Here is a 9,046-nt window from a genome sequence, read left to right as displayed (position 1 = left end):
CTAAATGCCAAGCCTAACTCCAACATCTTTTAACTGTCACATAGTTTCATCATCAAGTTTTTTTTTTTAAGATAACGTTCTCTCAAAGAATTAATTTTCTGAAGTATTTTGGATGATGGAGGAGGGTCATCTGTCTATGTGTTACTTTCATTGGTTAATAAAGAAACTGCCTCGGCACTTTGATAGGACAGAAAATTAGGTAGGCAGAGTAGACAGAACAGGATGCTGGGTAGAAGGCAGTAAGGCAGACGCGATGATTCTCCGACCCGAGATGGATGCAGGTTAGGATCTTTCCCCGGTAAGCCACCACTATATGGTGTTACACACATTAATAGAAATGGGTTAATCAAGATGTGAGAATTAGCCGATAAGAGGCTAGAACTAACGGTAGTGTTTAAAAGAATACATTTTATGTGTTGTTATTTCGGGTGTAATGCTAGCCGTGTGGGGAGCCAGTCAGGACGAAAAGCAGGCCTGCTCGCCTCCTCACTACAGTTGGAAGTTTCAGAAATCCACAATTTGTTAAATCTGCAATCTTCTCTCCAGGCTGACTTATTTTCTGGCCAAGTTTAACTTGTCTAGGAAGGTGATATTTAACTTAGTTTACTCTTCCCATATGGAATATCTTTATTCCACTCTCACCATACTATTATTTTAGCTAGCCGTGGGGTCCTTGGCTGATAGTAATGTCCTCTTTATACTTAACTAAGACATTGTCTTAGAGTATCTATGATGTCACTGGGGGGAGGGGCTTTTACCCTTGCATATGTTTGCATTTAATCTTTTTTCTTGGTAGAGACTTAAATTTTTTCTTTGCTTTTATGGTTTTACATCATCACTATAGTATACCCAGATGTTTTTATTACCCCACTTGGCATTCATTTTTTAATGGAGAATTATAATATATCTTCAATCAGAAGAATGTCAAGTCTGCATCATTTCAAATACTGTTTTTCCACACATAAGTGTATCTCTTGTTGGAAACTTTTAACCTAGTCTCCAAGCTCTTAACTGCCCTGTGTTTTATTATATTTCTCTCTCACACTTATTCCCTGCATTTCAAGGCAATTTCTTAGTACTATTCTCACACGTATCTTCTTTTCTATGGTAGCCACAACAGACATTCCCAATTTGTTCACTTAAAATATTTTTTTGAGACAGAATTTCTCTGAGTAACTTTGGTGTCATTTAAAATATTTTAATACTGTATTTTACTTCCAATATTTAAAGTGGTAATTCTTTTATTATTACTTTTTTGAGACAATGTCTCATACAGCCCCTGCTGGTTTCTAACTCAGGAACAGATTCATATCTCTAATTCTCCTGCCTTCTCCTGTCAAGTGTTGATATTATAGGAATGGGCCATTTATACATGGCATTTAGTTGCTGTTCTGATGGAGTATTCTTAATAATAATGGCGAAGTATTGATATTTTCCAGTATCAGCCCGTGCTTTATTTCTGACCACCTTGTGATTCATACCTAGTCTTTGCAGCATCATTTTGTCACTGACCCTTGGGAAGAAGTTCTGTTTCTTCTAGAGTAAATTTTTGATCCCAAACTGGATTTTACTGAGTTTTTCCTAGGTATGTTACTTAATAGGGGTTGGAGGTTCAGCTGGAGGGAAGTTTAGCTTATTTGCTTTCTCATGCTTGCTGTGGTTCACTCTTCCCTAATTGTTTTGAAACTGTCTCTCTCAATGCGCTTGGCCACTGGTCTAGAGTAAACTGAGGCCATCTCAACTCTCTGCAGGGCTAGTGGCTTATTTTTGTGTTGTCCTTGGAACCTCCTTTTAATGTCACTCTGAGATTTTCTTGTACTTCATCTTGGGTTCTATCTGTTATTTTCTAATTTCGGATTTGATCTTTCTTGTTTTAACTTTGGGGAACCATTAACCATCTTGGAAAGATTGTTAGGTCAAGTTCAGATAATTTCTTTTTCTGAAAATATCCTAATTCTATACTCATATTTAATTAACCATGTATTCCAGCACAAAGATGAACCAGAAAGCCTCCAGCCCTTTAAAAAGTGGAAAACCACTTTTATAACCAGAAAGGCAAGAAATAACTTACAGCGATTATCTATTTTATATGGTTCAACATTGTTTTATCTGGGCATAATTTGATAGCCTTCAGTCTGGGGTTGCTTAAGGGGCTAGCTTCTGGGATTGGCTGAATTATGTTGCCTGTTAGTAATCTGTATTCCCAGATTAAGCTTCAGCCTCATTATGCATCAAGCTACGTCATACTTCACTACATCAAGAAGTTTCTTTGGGTCAATTCCTGTGGGTGATGGTTTGGTCTATTTCATTAGGGTCAACCACATTTTGAAGATAATTGCTTGAAAGTCTTTTTCAAGGTTCTGGTCTTTTTCGGTGGCAGGTTCTGGCTTGTTTGTTTGTTTGTGTGATTGGTTGGTTGGTGTTTTGTTTGTGTGATTGGTTGGTTGGTGTTTTCTTCCCCTTTGAATGGTTCACACTCCACTATTTTTTGTGTGCCTTGTGACAGTTGTTTTAAAAACTGGACATTTGTGTTGATTGATGTGATAACACTGATCATGAGATTACCTAGAACTAAGCAGCAGCCTGCCCCAGAGCAAAATTGAGGCTTCCCTCAACTCTTCCCAGGCTTGCTGCTTTCTCACATTTTTTAAAAAATCATTGTGGCCATGCCAAGGGTGAGCCTGAGGAACATACAATGTTAAATGTCCACACAGGTATTTCTGAGCTTTTGCCTTTCTCTAGGAACATGCAACAAGATTCTAATTTCCTCCGGATGTGTAGTTGCTTTTTGTACAACTCCTCAAAGTCTTCCTCCCCAAATGGGGGAAACAGAAACACGAAAGGAAGGGAAAAGATGTGGGCCCTTTAAATGCCTGGCTATTGCTTCAGCTTGCGGAGAAGGGTATTGCAACCCTGGCCTGCAGCAAGTTTGTGTGACCATTGTGCAACAGTGCCACTTCCCCTTTCTGTCACTATCTCTGTGATTAGTATAATGATCCGTAATCACAATACAGAGCCCAGGGTGGGCTACAGCCTTGGTCTTGCATGTGAACCACTGTGTTCCCATCCACCACTGTCACAAAACATAACAAAATGGAAGGAAGGAGGGAAGAGAGAGAGAAAAGGAAGAAGAGGGAAATAGAGGGGGTTTGGTATGTACAGAACCAACTCTTGTTTCTTATTGCATATCCTGACTTTTCCTCCAGGAACAAGAATCTTGGTGTTTTCCTAAAGGGACTGCAGAAGTGGGCATGAGCTATGAGCTGAAATGAACTAAAATTACTTGCAATCAGTCTAGACGAGACTTCCTCTGGAAGTTGTAAGCCTTAAGTGGACTTGAGAATTTCAAAATAGTTACATCAGACAAACCACTCATGATTAAATGTCATGTTAGACACCTGGCATTTAGTTTATTGCCATCTTCCCAGAATCAATTCTAGATTCCTCTCTTCCCATAAGTCTTCTTTTGGACAAAGGTGAAATTTATATCCACAGAATGAAGTGTATTTATTTTAAGTGGTTAATTTATAATTAATCTTTTTGGGCCAATACTTATCTAGGTAAAAAGTCTTCTAAAAGCATGATTTTTCAGATAAAACTGTTACACTTCGAGCTGAGAGAAGGATGCTGACAGCATGTATGTTTTCTAGCTACTTAGATGCTTTGGGATTTGGAGAAGGTAGCAGAGGTAATCTCAGACTCCAAAGAACATTTTTTACTTAAATCTGTTGCCTTGCGATAGAGCACCTTCGATGAAGCTGGTCCCTTGTCTCTGAGGAGTGAGGGTTGTTACTGACTTGGCCAGTTAAAGTGAGGACTGTGGTGCTACAGGCATTTTTTTTACTCTCAGTTGACGTATTATGTAATAGTGCTTTACTAGATAATCTATTCCTTTTCTTCCTTTGAAAAATTTTTATTTATTTTATGTGTATGAGTATATACATATATATACATATATATATATACATATATATACATATATACATATATATATATATATATATATAATACACTTGTGTGTAAGCCTAAAAGAGCATTTGATTTTCTAGAACTGAAATTGCAGATGATTGTGAGCTTTTGTGCAGGTGCTGGCAATAGAACCCAAGTCCTCTGAACCTGTGCTTTTAACTACCGAACCATCTCCCCAAACCCTATCACTTTTCTGCTACAGTCTAGTTTTTCCTTCCTTTTAGGAAATCAGTGAAATACAAAATGACCTGGCCATAAGTCATTCAGTTTCTCTCTTTCCTTCTATGTCAAATGCTAAAATAAAAAAGAATTAGTCTTTTCTGTTTCATTCTTTTATTTTTTAATTTATTTAACTTTATTTTATGTGCATTGGTGTGAAAGTGTCAGATCCCCTGGAATTGGAGTTACAAACAGTTGTAAGCTGCCATGTGGGTCCTGGGAATTGAACCCAGGTCCTCTGGAAAAGTGCTCCTAACCACTGAGCCATCTCTCCAGCCCCTTCTGTCTCATTCTTTAGGGTCAAAAATTACCAGTTCAAAACCAATCATTTCACCTTTCACACACACATATTCTTTCTTATATGCCTTCCTTCCCTCTACTTGTGAAATAAGTTTCTTATAAACTATCACCTTATCTGCTAAAATGCAATATGTTTCTAGTAACATACTTTTTTCTTTTTATTACTTTATAAATAATACCAATCAAAATTTTCACTTCCTCCCCTCCTCCCACTTCCCCCCTGTTCCCCTTCCCCCTCCAGTCCTAAGAGAGGGCAGGGTACCCTGCCCTGTGGGAAGTCCAAAGCCCTCCCCCCTCCATCCTGGCTTAGGTAGGAAGGTGTGCATCCAAACAGAATTGGATCCCAAAAATCCGGTACAGGCAGTAGAAACAAATCCCAGTGCTATTATCATTGGCTTCTCAGTCTGCCCCTAAATAACATACTTTTAAAAACCTAAAAATAAATATCTAATATTATACTTAATTGTTGAAAATTCTCACTATCAAATATCTTGTCTTCAAGCTTTCAGTTGTCTGTTACCCATGTTTGTTTGTTTGCTTGAATCAGGATCAGAGTAACATCCATACTTCCAACTCTTTTATAAAATCTCTCTCTCTCCGTGTGTGTGTGTGTGTGTGCATGTGTGTGGTGTGCATGAGTATGTGTGTAGGTATGGGTATGAGGCTGATTTTGGATGTCTTTCTTCCATTGCTCTCACCTTTACTTTTGAGACAGGGTCTGTCACTGAACATGAAAGAAACTCAAGGATTCTACTAGGCTGGTTGGCCAGCAAGCGTTAGGGAGCTGCCTGTCTTTTCAGAAAGGATGTGCTTCTTAGTTTGATAACTTTCTGTTCTACTTGTTAAATCTTCAGAAGTTTTGCTCCTTCTTTAGATCAGGTTGAAAATGCAAGTCCTTTTTAGGTTGTGCTTGATTGTCTGAGTTAAGAAGAGAGAAATGAAAGAAACTCAGAGCTGAGAGACAGACCTTACAAAAAAACAAACAAAAAAAAAATACTGCAGATTCCTGCTCCCATGTCTATCCATTGTCACTTTAAAGAATGATCTCCTATTTGATTAGCCTCAAGTTCATGGTAATAATTCTTGCTCATGCCTGTTCTTCTTCCTTTCCCTAGGCCATAAGTTAAGTGGACCAAACATTTGAGATTACTTATTATCACTTAATGAAAATTTCAGTAGTTTTCTTTTATTATTCTAGTGCTCATACAATTATCACTTAAGTGTGAACTCTTGTATAGAGTGAACTAGGGATAACGGGAACAAATCAGGACTTCCATAGACAACGGAGTCTTGTGGTCCCTTGATTTACTGTTGATTTAACTTTATATTACAAGAGCAGAAGTAATGTCATGGAGAAGAAAGATCTTTGCATATTCCGGCACACATTTTTTTTTAAAAAATCTGGGTTACTCTTGTAATTTATAGGATAATAGCACCATCTATTCTCCACTTTACTGATCTTTTCTGAAGTGTATTTATATTATCAATCCCAGCTGTCTTTGTATGGTTTAATATAATACACATATTCATCTCTGTAGCACATAAATTGGTGTTCAAGAGAATTTCTTCTGAAAAGATATCAAACAATAAACTTTGAAAATAACATTGGGAGCGTTGGAAACTCTTTGCTAAGACAGCCACATCTTTTCATCCCTGGGGCACAATAGGAAAGGTTGAAGTGAACAGATTGACCACATTGGGTGCCTGGTTACTAGGGCTGCCATCAACTCTGACAAAGTGGAGATTGTTGCCTTCAATGACTCCTTCATTGATCTCAACTACATGGTCTACATGCTCTATCATGGTATGTATGACTCTATCATGGCAAGTTCCACAGCACAGTCAAGGCTGAAAATGGGAAACTTATCATTAACAGGAAGGGTAATTCCACCTTCCAGGAATGAGAGACCCCACTGACATCAAATGGGGTGATGCTGGTGCCAAGTATGTTGTGAGGGCTACTGGTGTCTTCACCAACATGGATCCACTTGAATGGTGAAGCCAAAAGGGTATTCATCGCTGCCCCTTCTGCTGACACCCCCCATGCTAGTGATGGGTGTGAACCAGAAGAAGTATGACAACTCATTCAAGATTGTCAGCAATGCCTCCTGTACCACCAATTGTTTAGCACCCCTCACCCCTGGCCAAGGTCATCCATGACAACTTTGGCATAGTGGAAGGACTCAAGACCACAGTCCATGACATCGCTGCCACCCAGAAGTCTGTGGATGACACCTCTGAAAGCTGTAGTGTGATGATTATAGGGCTAACCAGAACATCATCCCTGCACCTACTGGTGTTGCCAAGGCTGTGAGCAAGGCCATCCCAAAACTGAATGACAAGCTCACTGGCATGACCTTCCATGCTTCTAAACTTAGTGTGTCTTTTCTGGATCTGACCTGTGCCCAGAGAAAGCTGCCAAGTCTGATGACACCAAGAAGCAGGAATTGGAGGGCCTACTAAATGACATCTTGGGCTATACTAAGGATCAAATTGTCTCCTATGACTTGAATAGGGATGCCCACTTTTGCGCCTTTGGTGCTGGGGCTGGCATTGTTCTCAGTGACAATTTTGTGATGCTCATGCCTGGTATGACAATGAAAACAGCTACAGCAACAGGGTGGTTGATTTGATTTCAGGGCCTACATGGCTGCCAATGAGTAAGCAGCGCTGGACCACCCGCCCCAACAAGAACATGAGAGGATGAGAGAAGTCCTTGCTGCTAAAGAGTCCCTGTCACAACTCAGCCCCTAACACTGAGTATCTCCCTTCACAGTTTCCAACCCAGACCCCAGAAGAGGGAGGGTTTTAGGGATCCCTGCTCTCTAAATACTGCCAGTAAAGTTCACTGCTCACACACACAAAGAATGAAAGAAAGAAGGAAAGAAAGAAGAAAAGAAAAGAAAAGAACATTGAGAAAGATACCACTTGAGGCTCAGCTACTATTTTACAGATTATCATTAGTGACCAATCCATAATACCCTTGATCAAGGGGTATGTCCACTTTCTGTTAGATCACCCAGGTTCTTTATGTCTTCTTTGTCCAAATCCAGATGCACTGGATTATATTTTGAGGGCCAGGAGCATGGGCTTGAGTTGAAAGAGGAACAAAAAGGGATTCACTTTTAGGAGACTCTTGCTTTTAAAAGTAAACATCTTGCAGGAAGTACTTGTGAGGTACTAGCACTTGCAAAGCATAGGCAGGTGGATCTTAGAGTTCAAGGCCAGCCTGGTCTACAGATCAAGTTCCAAGATAGCCAGGACTACTCACAGAAATCTGTCTCAAAAAAAAATATTAAACATCTCACCTTTTCATTTTGATTGCAGTGTTTATGGTGCAATGCTTACTTTTCTGCAAATGTATATGTAGCTTGTGGCCTTTATTATGAAATGATGTCACACAATTCAGAGGACAAAATGCCCAAAGTGAAATGCATTATAGCCATTTCTTTCTAGGAGAAAATATAATTGTCTTATGTTAACCTGTTTTATGGCACAATGTTCATGAATTAATAATACATTAACAAAATATTTATAAGCAAGAAGGGATCTTTGTGATGGTCACCACCAGATTTACTATGAAAAGCTCAGAATTATTACCCCATGTCATTTTATAACATGTTGGTCTTCAGAGCAGCCAACCCCTGAAAGCATTACTATGGATATCCTACTCCCATTAATTATCCTTCTTAAGTGTACACCATTATAGAACACAGCTTTACATTCTGACTACCTCCTTGTCTTTTCACTTTTGTTAGCTTCAGTGTTCAGAACTTTTAAAGAGCATAAAATGAGAGCTGTTTCTTTTTTAAAAAAAGAGAGCTGTTTGATAGAAATAAAAAAATGGGCAAGAGGAAGAGCTCAACAATGTTGTAGCTTATTTAGCATGTTCACTTTGAGTCTTCTAGTATAAATGCAGGCTTTCAAGACTTTACATACATACATGTATATATACATACACACACGGGCATGCACATACATGCATGTGCACACACACACACATGGAATGAGCACAGTGAAGCATTTTCTTGATAGTCAACTCTACCAATATTACCAACTTTTTTTTTTGCTATTAAGAATAAAAAGTTAGGTGGTGGTGGACCAAACTTAAACCCAGCACTTGGGAGGCAGAGGCAGGCAGATCTATATGAGTTCCAGGCCAGCCTGACCTATAGAGAATGTTCCAGAACAGTCAGAACTACACAGATAAACTGTCTTGGAAAATTAAAAAAGAAAGAACGAAAAGAAAGAAAGAAAGAAAGAAAGAAAGAAATTTTTTTTTAGCCAGGCGTGGTAGCACTCGGGAGGCAGGCAGGCAGTTCTTTATGAGTTCGAGGCCATCCTGGTCTACAGTGAGAATTCCAGGACAGCCAAAGCTACACAGAGAAATATGGTCATGAAAAACCCTAAAACCAAACAAGATATTTCACCCTTCTTTCCTCGGGGATATGCATTCTCTTTCTGTTGTTAGAGAAAACAGTCCTCATTATATACTGCCCTTTGGTATTAATAAATTTCTCCTCTGGCTTTCTATTTGTACTACTCATGTGAATTTCAG

This window comes from Microtus oregoni, unplaced genomic scaffold, assembly GCF_018167655.1.
Source record: "Microtus oregoni isolate MIOR12 unplaced genomic scaffold, Mior012 000012F_ref0000307, whole genome shotgun sequence".
NCBI lineage: Eukaryota > Metazoa > Chordata > Mammalia > Rodentia > Cricetidae > Microtus > Microtus oregoni.
The sequence above is the reverse complement of the archived record's forward strand: the minus strand, read 5'-3'. Positions refer to the sequence as shown.